Source organism: Mustela lutreola, chromosome 3 (assembly GCF_030435805.1).
Source record: "Mustela lutreola isolate mMusLut2 chromosome 3, mMusLut2.pri, whole genome shotgun sequence".
Classification (NCBI taxonomy): Eukaryota; Metazoa; Chordata; class Mammalia; order Carnivora; family Mustelidae; genus Mustela; species Mustela lutreola.
The window spans coordinates 91,039,575-91,055,842 of record NC_081292.1 but is presented as its reverse complement, the minus strand read 5'-3'; the positions used below and the strand labels follow the sequence as shown (position 1 = coordinate 91,055,842).

The window sequence follows — 16,268 nt, the reverse complement described above, 5'->3', positions numbered from 1 at the left end:
GATAGATCATCCAGACAGAAAATCAATAAGAAAATAGTGAATTTAAACACTATGCCTGGACAACTGGGTGGCTCAGTCAGTTAAGCCTTTGCCTTTGGCTCAGGTCGTGATCCCAGGGTCCTGAGATAGAGTCCCACATTGGGCTCCCTGCTCAGGAGGGGGTCTTCTCACTCTGTCTCTGCCCTTACACCTTGCTCATTCTCTCTGCCCTGCTCTCTCTCAAACAAACAAACAAAACAAACAAACAAACAAGAACTATGTCAAATGAACCTAACATATTTACAGGATATTCCATCCAATAGTATCATAATAAATATTCTTCTCAAACACACGTGGAAAATTTTCTAGGATAGATTACATTTTAAACCACAAAACAAGAGTCCCCACAAAATCAATAATATAGAAAGCATATCGAGTATATTTCCAGCCAAAATAATATGAAACTAGAAATCAATACAGAAGGAAATTTGGAAAATTTACAAAACACAGACATACACATTTTTAAACAAACAAAAAATCAAGAAAAGAAGACAAAGTGGGAATAAAAAATACATCTTGAGGAAAATAAAAAAATATATACCAAAACATTATGAGAAGCAGCAAAGCAGTTATAAAAGGAAATTTTATAGCTATAAATGTATATAAAAAAGATTTCAAATAAAGAACTTATTATAACAGCTCAAAAAAACTACAAAAAGAACAAAGTAAACTTAAAAGTAGCAAAAGGAAGGAAAAAATAAAAATTAGGGCAAATATAAATGAAATATAGAATTAAAAATCTAGAAAGTTTTTTTTTAAATGGTAAATAAAATTAAACTTGGTAATGGTAAATTGAAAAAAAAGACAGCTAGACTAACTCAGAAAAAGAGAGAAGACTCAATAAAATCAGAAATGAAAAAGGAGACATTATAACAGATACCATAGAAATATAAAGGATAAAAGACAGTTAAATGCCAGCGAATCAAAAGCCTAGAGGAAATGGACAAATTCCTAGGCACATACAACCTATCAAGACTGAATCATAAGGACATAAAAAATGTGAACAGACCAATAAGGGGTAAGGAGATTGAATCCGTAATAAAAACCTACTAACAAATAAAAGTCCAGAATCAGATGATTTCCACAGTGAATTCTACCAAACATTTTAAGGCAAAAAATACAAATACTTTTTAAACCTTTCCCAAAAAGTTGAAGAGGTTGAAATACTCTGAGGCACATTTTACAAGCCAGCATTATCTTGATATCAAAACCAGACAGGAGCACTACAAAAGCAAAACAAAACAAAACAAAAACAAACAAACAAACAAAAAAACCAAAGCAGCAACAAAAAGAACTACTGGATAATATCCCTGATAAATAAAAATGTAAAAATTCTCTACAAAATGCTACAAAACTGAATTCACCAGCACATATCAGTAAATGTGATGCATTATATTAATAGAATGATCAATAAAACTCATATGATCAACTCAATATATGCAGAAAAGGCATTTGACAAAATTCAACAACCTTTCATAATAAAAATACTCACCAAACTGGGTACAGAAAGAATACACATCAACATAATAAAAACCACATATTCCGTGGAAGGATTCAAGATGGCGGAGAAGTAGCAGGCTGAGACGACATCAGGTAGCAGAAGATCAGCTAGATAGCTTATCTAACCATTGTAAACACCTACAAATCCAATGGGAGATCAAAGAGAAGGAGAGCAACAATTCTAGAAACAGAAAATTGATCACTTTCTGAAAGGTAGAACTGGCAGAAAAGTGAACCCGAAGAACAGGAAGATAGACCGTGGGGGGGGGTGGGCAGCTCCTGGCAAGCGGTGGAGCAATGGAGCACAAAATCAGGACTCTTTAAAAGTTTGATCCACTGAGGGATATCACCCCAGAGGCTAATCCAGAGTGAAGCCCAAGAGGGGTCAGCATAGTCCCAGGTCCCTCAGGGTCACAGAAGGACCAGGGTTATCTGAGTGTCACAGAACTCACAGGTATTAGAGTGGGGAAGCCGGCTACAGAGACAAAGCTGAGGAGTGAGCTCTCAACCCAGGGTTACTTTGAACCAGGCATAGGCAGGATGAGCTTGGAGCACAGCCAAGGGCAAGGGAGACGGGAGTAATTGAGCTCTTTTCTCCAAGCATGGCCAGAGGCCAGGGAGAAGAGAATGACCAAGGACTTTTCTCCAAGTACGAGTGACAGAGCGCTTTTCTTCAAGCATGGCCAGAGGCCGGGAAGATGGGAGTGATTAAGCACCTTTCTCTAAGTGTGCACTGAGGAGTGGGGCCCTGAGCTCTCCACTCCTCTGGGCAGGATTGTGAGACCGCCATTATTCCATCATCCAGAACTCTACGGAAAGCCTCCAGGGAACGAAAGCTCCCGGATTACTTAGCCTTACCCCAGGTAAGGGCAGGACAAATCCATCTCGGGCAAAGACACTTGAGAATCAGTACAACAGGCCCCTTCCCCAGAAGACCAACAAGAAACCCAGCCAAGATCAACTTCACTTAGTAAGGAGAACAGTGGAATTCCAGAGGAGGAGAATGCAGAACAAGGAGTTCGTGGCTTTCTCCCAATGATTCATTAGTCTTGCAGTTATATTTTTTTTCTTTTTTCTTCTGCTAATTTTTTTAACTTTTACCCTTTCCTCTTTTAATGATTTTTTAAACTAGTTTATTTTTAAAATACCTTACAAAAAATAATAATCTATTTTGAACCTTCATTATTATAGTCATAATTTATCCTCCATTGTACCTAACTATATATTTTTTTACACATAGGGTTTTTTCTTCTAAAAAATATGGGGTATAACTTCTCCTAATAGAACAAAATATACCCTAAATCTAGCTCCAAGATTGTTCTAGTGTCCAGCCTGTGCAAATTCTCTCCAGTTTATTTTTCTTTATTGTCCCAACCAACTTGCTCTATCAACTTATTTTTTAGAAATTAAATTTTTTTCTCATTTTTTTAAGATTTTATTTATTTATCAGAGGGGGGGAGAGAGTGAGCACAGGCAGACAGGAAGGCAGGCAGAGGCAGAGGGAGAAGCAGGCTCCCTGCCGAGAAAGGAGCCCGGTGTGGGACTCGATCCCAGGACGCTGAGATCATGACCTGAGCTGAAGGTAGTTGCTTAACCAACTGAGCCACCCAGGCATCCCTTTTTTTCTCATTTTTATAGGTTTATTCCATCCCTTCACTGTGCCTACCCTTATATGTTTTTCATCCTTTAAAATCTTGGGAGGTAGTTTCTTCTAAGAGACCCAAAAACTCCCAAAATTAAGTGAGTGACCCTGTTCTAGTCACAAGTCTAGTATATATATATATATTTTCTTTTTTAATACTTTTTCCTTGTTTTCATTTTTTTAAAACCTTTTTTCCCCCCTTGAACTTCTTTTTTATCCCCTTTCGTTCTCCCACAACTTGGGTCTCTTCTGATTTGGTTGAAGCACATTTTCCTGGGGTCTTTACCACTCTTTTAGCATTTTATTTGCTCCTTTACATATTCTTATCTGCTCAAAATAACAAGGTGGAAAAACTCACCACAAAAAAACGAACAGGAGGCAGTACCAAAGGCTAGGGACCTAATCAAAACAGACATTGGTAATATGACAGAACTAGAGTTTAGAATGACAACTCTCAAGGTTCTAGCTGGGCTCGAAAAAGGCATGGAAGTTATTAGAGAAACCCTCTCCAGAGAGATAAAAGCCCTTTCTGGAGAAATAAAAGAACTAAAATCTAACCAAGTTGAAATCAAAAGAGCTATTAATGAGGTGCAATAAAAAATGGAAGTTCTGGGGGAGGAGTCAAGATGGCGGAGAAGTAGCAGGCTGAGACTATTTCAGCTAGCCGGAGATCAGCTAGATAGCTTATCTAAAGATTGCAAACACCTGAAAATCCATCGGCAGATCGAAGAGAAGAAGAACAGCAATTCTGGAAGCAGAAAAACAACCACTTTCTGAAAGGTGTTTTCTTATTTTTTAATTCTTTTCTTTTCTTTTTTCTCTTTTTTCTTTTTTTTTCTTTCTTCCTTTTTGAACCTCTTTTTATCCCCTTTCTCCCCCCTCATGATTTTGGATCTCTTCTAATTTGGTTAAAGCATATTTTCCTGGGGTTGTTGCCACCCTTTTAGTATTTTACTCGCCCCTTCATATACTCTTACCTGGACAAAATGACAAGACGGAAAAATTCAACAGAAAAAAAAGAACAAGAGGCAGTACCAAAGGCTAGGGACCTAATCAATACAGACATTGGTAATATGTCAGATCTAGAGTTCAGAATGACAATTCTCAAGGTTCTAGCCAGGCTCGAAAAAGGCATGGAAGATATGAGAGAAACCCTCTCGAGAGATATAAAAGCCCTTTCTGGAGAAATAAAAGAACTAAAATCTAAGCAAGTTGAAATCAAAAAAGCTATTAATGAGGTGCAATAAAAAATGGAGGCTCTCACTGCTAGGATAAATGAGGCAGAAGAAAGAATTAGTGATATAGAAGACCAAATGACAGAGAATAAAGAAGCTGAGCAAAAGAGGGACAAACAGCTACTGGACCACAAGGGGAGAATTCGAGAGATAAGTGACACCATAAGATGAAACAACATTAGAATAATTGGGATTCCAGAAGAAGAAGAAAGAGAGGGGGGAGCAGAAGGTATACTAGAGAGAATTATTGGGGAGAATTTCCCCAATATGGCAAAGGGAACGAGCATCAAAATTCAGGAGGTTCAGAGAACGCCCCTCAAAATCAATAAGAATAGGCCCACACCCCGTCACCTAATAGTAAAATTTAAAAGTCTCAGTGACAAAGAGAAAATCCTGAAAGCAGCCCGGGAAAAGAAGTCTGTAAAATACAATGGTAAGAATATTAGATTGGCAGCTGACTTATCCACAGAGACCTGGCAGGCCAGAAAGAGCTGGCATGATATTTTCAGAGGATTAATGAGAAAAACATGCAGCCCAGAATACTATATCCAGCTAGGCTATCATTGAAAATAGAAGGAGAGATTAAAAGCTTCCAGAACAAACAACAACTGAAAGAATTTGCAAACACCAAACCAGCTCTACAGGAAATCTTGAAAGGGGTCCTCTAAGCAAAGAGAGAGCCTACAAGTGGTAGATCAGAAAGGAACAGAGACCATATACAGTAACAGCCACCTTACAGGCAATACAATGGCCCTAAATTCATATCTCTCAATAGTTACCCTGAATGTTAATGGGCTAAATGCCCCTGTCAAAAGACACAGAGTATCAGAATGGATAAAAAAACAAAACCCATCTATATGTTGCCTCCAAGAAACACATTTTAAGCCCGAAGACACCTCCAGATTTAAAGTGAGGGGGTGGAAAAGAATTTACCATGCTAATGGACATCAGAAGAAAGCAGGAGTGGCAATCCTTATATCAGATCACTTAGATTTTAAGCCAAAGACTATAATAAGAGATGAGGAAGGACACTATATCATACTCAAAGGGTCTGTCCAACAAGAAGATTTAACAATTTTAAATATCTATGCCCCCAACGTGGGAGCAGCCAACTATATAAACCAATTAATAACAAAATCAAAGAAACACATCAACAATAATACAATAATAGTAGGGGACTTTAACACTCCCCTCACTGAAATGGACAGATCATCCAAGCAAAAGATCAGCAAGGAAATAAAGGCCTTAAACGACACACTGGACCACATGGACATCACAGATATATTCAGAACATTTCATCCCAAAGCAACAGAATACACATTCTTCTCTAGTGCACATGGAACATTCTCCAGAATAGATCACATCCTCGGTCCTAAATCAGGACTCAACCGGTATCAAAAGATTGGGATCATTCCCTGCATATTTTCAGACCACAATGCTCTAAAGCTAGAACTCAACCACAAAAGGAAGTTTGAAAAGAACCAAAATACATGGAGACTAAACAGCATCCTTCTAAAGAATGAATGGGTCAACCGGGAAATTAAAGAAGAATTGAAAAAAATCATGGAAACAAATGATAATGAAAATACAACGGTTCAAAATCTGTGGGACACAACAGAGGCAGTCCTGAGAGGAAAATATATAGCGGTACAAGCCTTTCTCAAGAAACAAGAAAGTTCTCCGGTACACAACCTAACCCTACACCTAAAGGAGCTGGAGAAAGAACAAGAAAGAAACCCTAAGCCCAACAGGAGAAGAGAAATCATAAAGATCAGAGCAGAAATCAATGAAATAGAAACCAAAAAAACAATAGAACAAATCAACGAAAGTAGGAGCTGGATCTTTGAAAGAATTAATAAAATTGATAAACCCCTGGCCTGACTTATCAAAAAGAAAAGAGAAAGGACCCAAATAAATAAAATCATGAATGAAAGAGGAGAGATCACAACTAACACCAAAGAAATACAAACTATTATAAGAACATACTATGAGCAACTCTACGGCAATAAATTCGACAATCTGGAAGAAATGGATGCATTCCTAGAAACATATAAACTACCACAACTGAACCAGGAGGAAATAGAAAGCCTGAACAGACCCATAACCAGTAAGGAGATTGAAACAGTCACCAAAAATCTCCAAACAAACAAAAGCCCAGGGCCAGACGGCTTCCTGGGGGAATTCTACCAAACATTTAAAGAAGAACTAATTCCTATTCTCCTAAAACTGTTCCAAAAAATAGAAATGGAAGGAAAACTTCCAAACTCAATTTATGAGGCCAGCATCACCTTGATCCCAAAACCAGGCAAGGATCCCACCAAAAAAGAGAGCTGTAGACCAATATCCTTGATGAACACAGATGCGAAAATACTCACCAAAATACTAGCCAATAGGATTCAACAGTACATTAAAAAGATTATTCACCACGACCAAGTGGGATTTATTCCAGGGCTGCAAGGTTGGTTCAACATCCGCAAATCAGTCAATGTGATACAACACATCAATTAAAGAAAGAACAAGAACCACATGATACTCTCAATAGATGCTGAAAAAGCATTTGACAAAGTACAGCATCCCTTCCTGATCAAAACTCTTCAAAGTGTAGGGATAGAGGGCACATACCTCAATATCATCAAAGCCATCTATGAAAAACCCACCGCAAATATCATTCTCAATGGAGAAAAACTGAAAGCTTTTCCGCTAAGGTCAGGAACACGGCAGGGATGTCCATTATCACCACTGCTATTCAACATAGTACTAGAGGTCCTAGCCTCAGCAATCAGACAACAAAAGGAAATTAAAGGCATCCAAATCGGCAAAGAAGAAGTCAAATTATCACTCTTCGCAGATGATATGATACTATATGTGGAAAACCCAAAAGACTCCACTCCAAAACTGCTAGAACTTATACAGGAATTCAGTAAAGTGTCAGGATATAAAATCAATGCACAGAAATCAGTTGCATTTCTCTACACCAACAGCAAGACAGAAGAAAGGGAAATTAAGGAGTCAATCCCATTTACAATTGCACCCAAAACCATAAGATACCTAGGAATAAACCTAACCAAAGAGACACAGAATCTATACTCAGAAAACTATAAAGTACTCATGAAAGAAATTGAGGAAGACACAAAGAAATGGAAAAATGTTCCATGCTCCTGGATTGGAAAAATAAATATTGTGAAAATGTCTATGTTACCTAAAGCAATCTACACATTTAATGCAATTCCTATCAAAGTACCATCCATCTTTTTCAAAGAAATGGAACAAATAATTCTAAAATTTATATGGAACCAGAAAAGACCTCGAATAGCCAAAGGGATATTGAAAAAGAAAGCCAACATTGGTGGCATCACAATTCCGGACTTCAAGCTCTATTACAAAGCTGTCATCATCAAGACAGCATGGTACTGGCACAAAAACAGACACATAGATCAATGGAACAGAAAAGAGAGCCCAGAAATACACCCTCAACTCTATGGTCAACTCATCTTTGACAAAGCAGGAAAGAATGTCCAATGGAAAAAAGACAGCCTCTTCAATAAATGGTGCTGGGAAAATTGGACAGCCACATGCAGAAAAATGAAATTGGACCATTTCCTTACACCACACACAAAAATAGACTCAAAATGGATGAAGGACCTCAATGTGCGAAAGGAATCCATCAAAATCCTTGAGGAGAACACAGGCAGCAACCTCTTCGACCTCAGCCGCAGCAACATCTTCCTAGGAACAACGCCAAAGGCAAGGGAAGCAAGGGCAAAAATGAACTATTGGGATTTCATCAAGATCAAAAGCTTTTGCACAGCAAAGGAAACAGTTAACAAAATCAAAAGACAACTGACAGAATGGGAGAAGATATTTGCAAACGACATATCAGATAAAGGACTAGTGTCCAGAATCTATAAAGAACTTAGCAAACTCAACACCCAAAGAACAAATAATCCAATCAAGAAATGGGCAGAGGACATGAACAGACATTTCTGCAAAGAAGACATCCAGATGGCCAACAGACACATGAAAAAGTGCTCCATATCACTCGGCATCAGGGAAATACAAATCAAAACCACAATGCGATATCACCTCACACCAGTCAGAATGGCTAAAATCAACAAGTCAGGAAATGACAGATGCTGGCGAGGATGCGGAGAAAGGGGAACCCTCCTACACTGTTGGTGGGAATGCAAGCTGGTGCAACCTCTCTGGAAAACAGCATGGAGGTTCCTCAAAATGTTGAAAATAGAACTGCCCTATGACCCAGCAATTGCACTATTGGGTATTTACCCTAAAGATACAAACGTAGTGATCCAAAGGGGCACGTGTACCCGAATGTTTATAGCAGCAATGTCCACAATAGCCAAACTATGGAAAGAACCTAGATGTCCATCAACAGATGAATGGATCAAGAAGATGTGGTATATATACACAATGGAATACTATGCAGCCATCAAAAGAAATGAAATCTTGCCATTTGCGACAACATGGATGGAACTAGAGCGTATCATGCTTAGCGAAATAAGTCAAGCAGAGAAAGACAACTATCATATGATCTCCCTGATATGAGGAAGTGGTGATGCAACATGGGGGCTTAAGTGGGTAGGAGAAGAATCAATGAAACAAGATGGGATTGGGAGAGAGACAAACCATAAGTGACTCTTAATCTCACAAAACAAACTGAGGGTTGCTGGGGTAGGGGGTTTGGGAGAAGGGGGTGGGATTATGGACATTGAGGAGGGTATGTGCTTTGGTGAGTGCTGTGAAGTGTATAAACCTGATGATTCACAGACCTGTACCCCTGGGGATAAAAATATATGTTTATAAAAAATAAAAAATTATTTAAAAAAATGGAAGTTCTTACTGCTAGGATAAATGAGGCAAAAGAATTAGTGATATAGAAGACCAAATGATGGAGAATAAAGAAGCTGAGCAAAAGAGAGACAAACAAATACTGGACCACGAGGAGAGAATTTGAGAGATAAGTGAAACCATAAGACGACACAACATTAGAATAATTGGGATCCCAGAAGAAGAAGAAAGAGAGAGGGGAGCAGAAGGTATATTGGACAGAATTTTTGTAGAGAATTTCCTTAATATGGCAAAGGGAAAAAACATCAAAATTCAGGAGATGCAAAGAATGACCCTCAAAATCAATAAAAATAGGTCCACACCCCGTAACCTGATAGTAAAATTTACAACGGTTAACAACAAAGAGAAAATCCTGAAAGCAGCCTGGGAAAAGAAGTATGTATTGTACAACAGTAAAAATATTAGATTGGCAGCAGACTTATCCACAGAGACCTGGCAGGCCAGAAAGAACTGGCATTATATATTCAGTGTTAAATGAGGAAAACATGCAGCCAAGAATACTATATCCAGCTCGGCTATCATTGAAAATAGAAGGAGAGATTAAAAAGCTACCAGGACAAACAAAAGCTGAAAGAATTTGCAAACACCAAACCAACTCTCCAGGAAATATTGAAAGGGGTCCTCTAAGCAAAGAGAGAGCCTAAAAGTAGTAGATCAGAAAGGAACAGAAACAATATACAGTAACAGTCACATTATAGGCAATACAATGCCACTAAATTCATATCTCTCAATAGTTACCCTGAATGTAAATGGCCTAAATGCACCAATCAAAAGATACAGGGTATCAGAATGGATAAAAAGCAAAACCCGTCAATATGCTGCCCAAGAAACTCATCATAGACCCGAAGACACCTAAAGATTTAAAGAGAGGGGGTGGAAAACAATTTACCATGCTAATGGACATCAGAAGAAAGCTGGGGTGGCAATCCTTATATCAGATCAATTAGATTTTAAGCCAAAGACTATAATAAGAGATGAGGAAGAACACTATATCATACTCAAAGGGTCTGTCCAACAAGAAGACCTAACAATTTTAAATATCTATGTCCTTAACATGGGAGCAACCAACTATATAAACCAATTAATAACAAAATCTAAGAAACACATCGACAATAATAAAATAATAGTAGGGGAATTTAACACTCCCCTCATTGAAATGGACAGATCATCCAAGCAACAGATCCACAAGGAAAAAGGCCTTAAATGACACACTGGACAAGATGGACATCACAGGTATATTCAACACATTCCATCCCAAAATAACAGAATACACATTCTTCTCTAGTGCACATGGAACATTCTCCAGAATAGACCACATCCTGGGCCATAAATCAGATCTCAACCATTATCAAAAGATTGGGATCATCCCCTGCATATTCTCAGACCACAATGCTCTGAAACTAGAACTCAATCACAAGAGGAAATTTGGAAAGAACACAAATACATGGAGACTAAACAGCATCCTTCTAAAAAATGAATTGGTCAACCAGGAAATTAAAGAAGAATTGAAAAAAATTCATGGAAACAAATGATAATGAAAACAAAAGTGTTCAAAATCTGTGGGATACAGCAAAGGCAGTCCTGAGAGGAAAATATAAAGCTGTACGAGCCTTTCTCAAGAAACAAGAAAGATCTCAAATACACAACATAACCCTACACCTAAAGGAATCGGAGAAAGAACAACAAAGAAAGCCTAAACCCAGCAGGAGAAGAGGAATAATAAAGATCAGAGAAGAAATCAATGAAATAGAAACAAACAAAAAAACACAAAAAACCAAAACCAAAAAAAAAAAAAAAAAACAATAGAACAAATCAACGAAACTAGGAGCTGGTTCTTTGAAAGAATTAATAAGATTGATAAAGAAAGAGAAAGGACCCAAATAAATAAAATCATGAATGAAAGAGGAGAGATCACAACCAACACCAAAGAAATACAAACAATTATAAGAACATACTATGAGCAACTCTGCGCCAACAAATTCAACAATCTGGAAGAAATGGATACATTCCTAGAGACATATAAACTACCACAACTGAACCAGGAAGAAATAGAAAACCTGAACAGACCCATAACCAGTATGTAGATTGAAACAGTCATCAAAAATCTCCAGGGGCGCCTGGGTGGCTCAGTGGATTAAGCTGCTGCCTTCGGATTGGGTCATGATCTCAGGGTCCTGGGATCGAGTCCCACGTCGGGCTCTCTGCTCAGCAGGGAGCCTGCTTCCCTCTCTCTCTCTCTGGCTGCCTCTCTGTCTACTTGTGATTTCTCTCTGTCAAATAAATAAATCTTTAAAAAAAAATCTCCAAACAAACAAAAGCCCCGGGCCAGATGGCTTCCCAGGGGAATTCTGCCAAACATTTAAAGAAGAATTAATTCCTATTCTCATGATACTGTTCCAAAAAAATAGAAATGGAAGGAAAACTTCCAAACTCTTTTTTTCTGAGGCATCACCTTGATCCCAAAACCAGACAAGGATCCCATCAAAAAAGAGAACTACAGACCAATATCCTTGATGAACACAGATGCGAAAATTCTCACCAAAATACTAGCCAATAGGATTCAACAGTACATTCAAAGGATTATTCACCACGACCAACTGGGATTTATTCCAGGGCTACAAGGTTGGTTCAACATCTGCAAATCAATCAATGTGATACAACACATTAATAAAATAAAGAACAAGAACCATATGATACTCTCCATAGATGCTGAAAAAGCATTTGGCAAAGTGCAGTATCCCTTCCTGATTAAAACTCTTCAAAGTGTAGGCATAGAGGGCACATATTATCAATATTATCAAAGCCATCTATGAAAAACCCACTGCAAATATCATTTTCAATGGAGAAAAACTGAATACTTTTCCGCTGAGGTCAGGAACACGGCAGGGATGTCCGTTATCACCACTGCTATTCAACATCGTAATAGAAGTCCTAGCCTCAGCAATCAGACAACAAAAAGAAATTAAGGGCATCCAAATTTTGCCAAATTGGCAAAAGAGAAGTCAAACTATCCCTGTTTGCAGACGATATGACACTGTATGTGGAAAACTTAAAGGACTCCACTCCAAATCTGCTATAACTTGTATAGGAATTCTGTAAAGTGTCAGGATATAAAATCAATGCACAAAAATTGGTTGCATTTTTTTTATACCAACAAGACTGTAGAAATGGAAATTAAGGAGTGAATCCCATTTACAATTGCACCCACAACCCTAAGATACCTAGGAATAAACCTAACCAAAGAGACAAAGAATCTATACTCAGAAAACTCTAAAGTACTCATGAAAGAAATTGAAGAAGACACAAAGAAATGGAAAAATGTTCCATGCTCTTGTATTGGAAGAACAAATATTGTGAAAATGTCTATGCTACCTAAAGCAATCTACACATTTAATGCAATCCCTATCAAAATCCCATCCATCTTTTTTTCAAAGAAATGGGACAAATCATCCTAAAATATATATGGAACCACAAAAATACCTCGAATTGCTAGAGGAATATTGAAAAAGAAAGCCAAAGTTGTTGGCATCACAATTCCAGACTTCAAGCTCTATTACAAAGTTGTCATCATCGAGATAGTAGGGAACTGTCCCCAAAACAGACATAGATCAATGGAACAGAATAGAGAGCCCAGAAATACACCCTCAACTCTATGGTCAACTAATCTTCAACAAAGCAGGAAGGAATGTCCTATGGAAAAGAGACAGCCTCTTCAACAAATGGTGTTGGGAAAATTGAAGAGCCACATGCAGAAAAATGAAGTTGGACCATTTCCTTACACCATACATGAAAATAGACTGGAAATGGATGAAGAAGCATAATGTGAGAAAGGAATCCATCAAAATCCTTGAGGAGAGAACAGGTAGCAACCTCTTTGACCTCAGCAGCAGCAACTTCTTCCTAGGAACATCGCCAAAGGCAAGGGAAGCAAGGGCAAGAATGAACTATTGGGATTTCATCAGATCAAAAAGCTTTTGTTTGCACAGCAAAGGAAACAGTTAACAAAGCCAAAAGATGACTGTCAGAAGTTATCTGGGAGAAGATATTTGCAAATGACATACCAGATAAAGGGCCACTATCTATCCAAAATCTATAAAGAGTTTATCAAACTCAACACCCTAAGAACAAATAATCCAATGAAGAAATGCACAGAGGACATGAACAGACATTTCTGCAAAGAATACATCCAAATGGCCAACAGACACATGAAAAAATGCTCCACATCACTCGGCATCAGGGAAATGCAAATCAAAACCAGAATGAGATACCACGTCACACCTTTCAGAATGGCTAAAATGAACAAGTCAGTCAATGACAGATGCTGGCAAGGATGTGGAGAAAGGGCAACCCTCCTACACTGTACGTGGGAATGCAAGCTGGTGCAACCACTCTGGAAAACAGCGTGGAGGTGCCTCAAAAAGCTGAAAATAGAACTAGCCTATGACCCAGTGATTGTAGTACTGGGTATATACCCTAAAGATACAAACGTGGCATTCTGAAGGGGCACATGCACCCAAATGTTTATAGCAGCAATGTCCACAATAGTTAAACTATGGAAAGAACCTAAATGTCCTTCAACAGATGAATCAATAAATAAGATGTGGTATATATGTACAATGGGATACTATGCAGCCATCAAAGGAAATGAAATCCTGCTATTTGTGATGACGTGGATGGAACTAGAGGGTATTATGCTTGGCGAAATAAATCAATCTGAGAAAGACAACTATCATATGATCTCCCTGATATGATGAAGTGGAGATGCAACATAGGCGGTTTCAGGCGTACGAAAAGAAAAATAAAAAAAGATGGGATTGGGAGGGAGACAAACCATAAAAGACTGAATCTCACAAAACAGACTGAGGGTTGCTGGGGGGAGGTGTGTTGGGAGAGGATGGTGGGGGTATGGACATTGGGGAGGGCAGGTGCTATGGTGAGTGATGGTGAGTGCTGTGAAATGGGTAAACCTGGAGATTCACAGACCTGTGCCCCTAGGGATAAAAACACATTATATGTTTATAAAAAATTTTTAAAAAATAGTTTTAAAAATCCATTAAAGAAAAAGCACATATTGCAAGCCCAGAGCTAATCTCATATTCAATCAAAAAAAATTGAAAATTTTCCCCTTAAAGATCAGAACAAAGACAAGTGTGTCCACTTTCACTACTCTCATTTGACATAGTACTGGATGTCCTACCAGAGAAACAAGGAACACAAAGAAATAAAAGACTCAAAAAAAAAAAGGAAGAAGTAAAATTTTCTTTTTTTTAATAACATGAACTTACATGTAAAAGAATCCTAAAAAATTCACAAAAAATTTTGAATAAACAAATTTAGTAAAGCTGCCAAATACAAGATCAATATATAAAAGACAAGAATTTTGTTTTGTTTCGCTTTTTTTTCCAATATGGAATGCTTCCCAGTTTTTCATGTCATCCTTGTTCAGTGATCAAGCTAATCTCTGCATCATTCCAATTTTAGTATATGTGCTGCCAAAGTAAGCACAAGACGAGCATTTTAACACTCTAATGATGAACTATCTGAAAAAATAAAGAGAACAATCTAATTCACAATAGCATCAAAACTAATGAAATACTTAGGATAAGATTTAACTAAGAAGATGAAAGATATGTACCCCATAAACTATGACATTGATAAAGAAATTGAAGGACACATAAATGGAAAGATAGCTCATATTTATGAATGGTAAGAATTAACATTGTTAAAATGTCCATACTACCAAAAACCATCTGTAAATTCAATTCCTATCAAAAATCCAATGTTAGGGGTGCCTGGGTGGCTCAGTGGGTTAAGCCACTGCCTTCGGCTCAGGTCATGATCCCAGGGTCCTGGGATCGAGCCCTGCATCAGGCTCTCTGCTCAGCAGGAAGCTGCTACCTCTTCTCTCTCTGCCTGCCTCTCTGCCTGCTTGTCATCTCTCTCTGTCAAATAAATAAATAAAAAATCTTTTAATAAATCCAATATTATTTTTTTACAGAAGTAAGTAAAGAATCCTAGAATTTATATGAGACCATAAAAGACAAATAATTAAAGCAGTTCTGAGAAAGAATGAAGAAGTGAAATTACACTTCTTGATTTGAAACAATACTACAAAGCCCTCATGCTCAAAACAATAAAGTATACTGGTATAAAAACAGACCAATAAACAAGTAGAACAGATTTGAGAGTCCAGAAATAAATCCTTTCATACAGTCACCTAATATTTGACAGGGGCCAACATATATAATGGGTAAAGATAGTCTGTTCAATAAATGATATTTAAAACTGAATAGTCACATAAACCAGCATGAAACTGGAAGCTTATATCACTCATAAATCTTAACTTGAAATAGATTAAAGACTTAAATGTGATGCATGAAACTAAATTTCCTAAAGGAAAACATAGGAAAAATTCTCCTTGACATTGGTCTTGCCAATAGTTTTTGGATACCAGGCCAAAAACACAAGCAAAAGAAGCAAAAATAAATAAATGGTATTACATTAACTAAAGTTTCTGCATTGCCAAAAAAAAAAAAAAAAGAGAGAGAGAGAGAGAATGAAAACACAATCCACAGAATGGAAGAAAATACTTACAAATCTTATATCTGAAAAGAGGTTAATATTCAAGAGATACAAATAGAAAAAAATATATCATTAAAAAATAGCAAAAGGATCTCAATAGACTTTTTTTTCAAAAAAGTTATATAAATGACCAACAGGAGCATTAAAAAGTGCTCAATGTAAAAACTCAGGGCAAATTCATTATGTTGTTGTTTACCTCTGAAAAACACAATATTACTACCTATTAGAATATATACTACCAAAAAATTAAAACTAACAAATTTTGGTAAATATTGGGGAAAATGGGGAACTTATGCACTGTGATAGGGATATAAATTTGTATGGAAAACAGTATGGAGACTATTCATATTATTAAAAGTAAAATTACCATATGATTCAGTAATCCCACTTCTAGGTATATATCT

General features: G+C 37.4%; 1 non-coding gene across 1 annotated transcript; it reads right to left on the bottom strand.

Moving 5' to 3' along the window:
• Window positions 1-14,683: 14,683 nt before the first annotated feature.
• On the bottom strand, window positions 14,684-14,787 carry LOC131828375 (U6 spliceosomal RNA). Its single transcript, XR_009352391.1, has one exon. It is a non-coding gene; the product is annotated as a U6 spliceosomal RNA (small nuclear RNA).
• Between the last annotated feature and the right edge of the window lie 1,481 nt (window positions 14,788-16,268).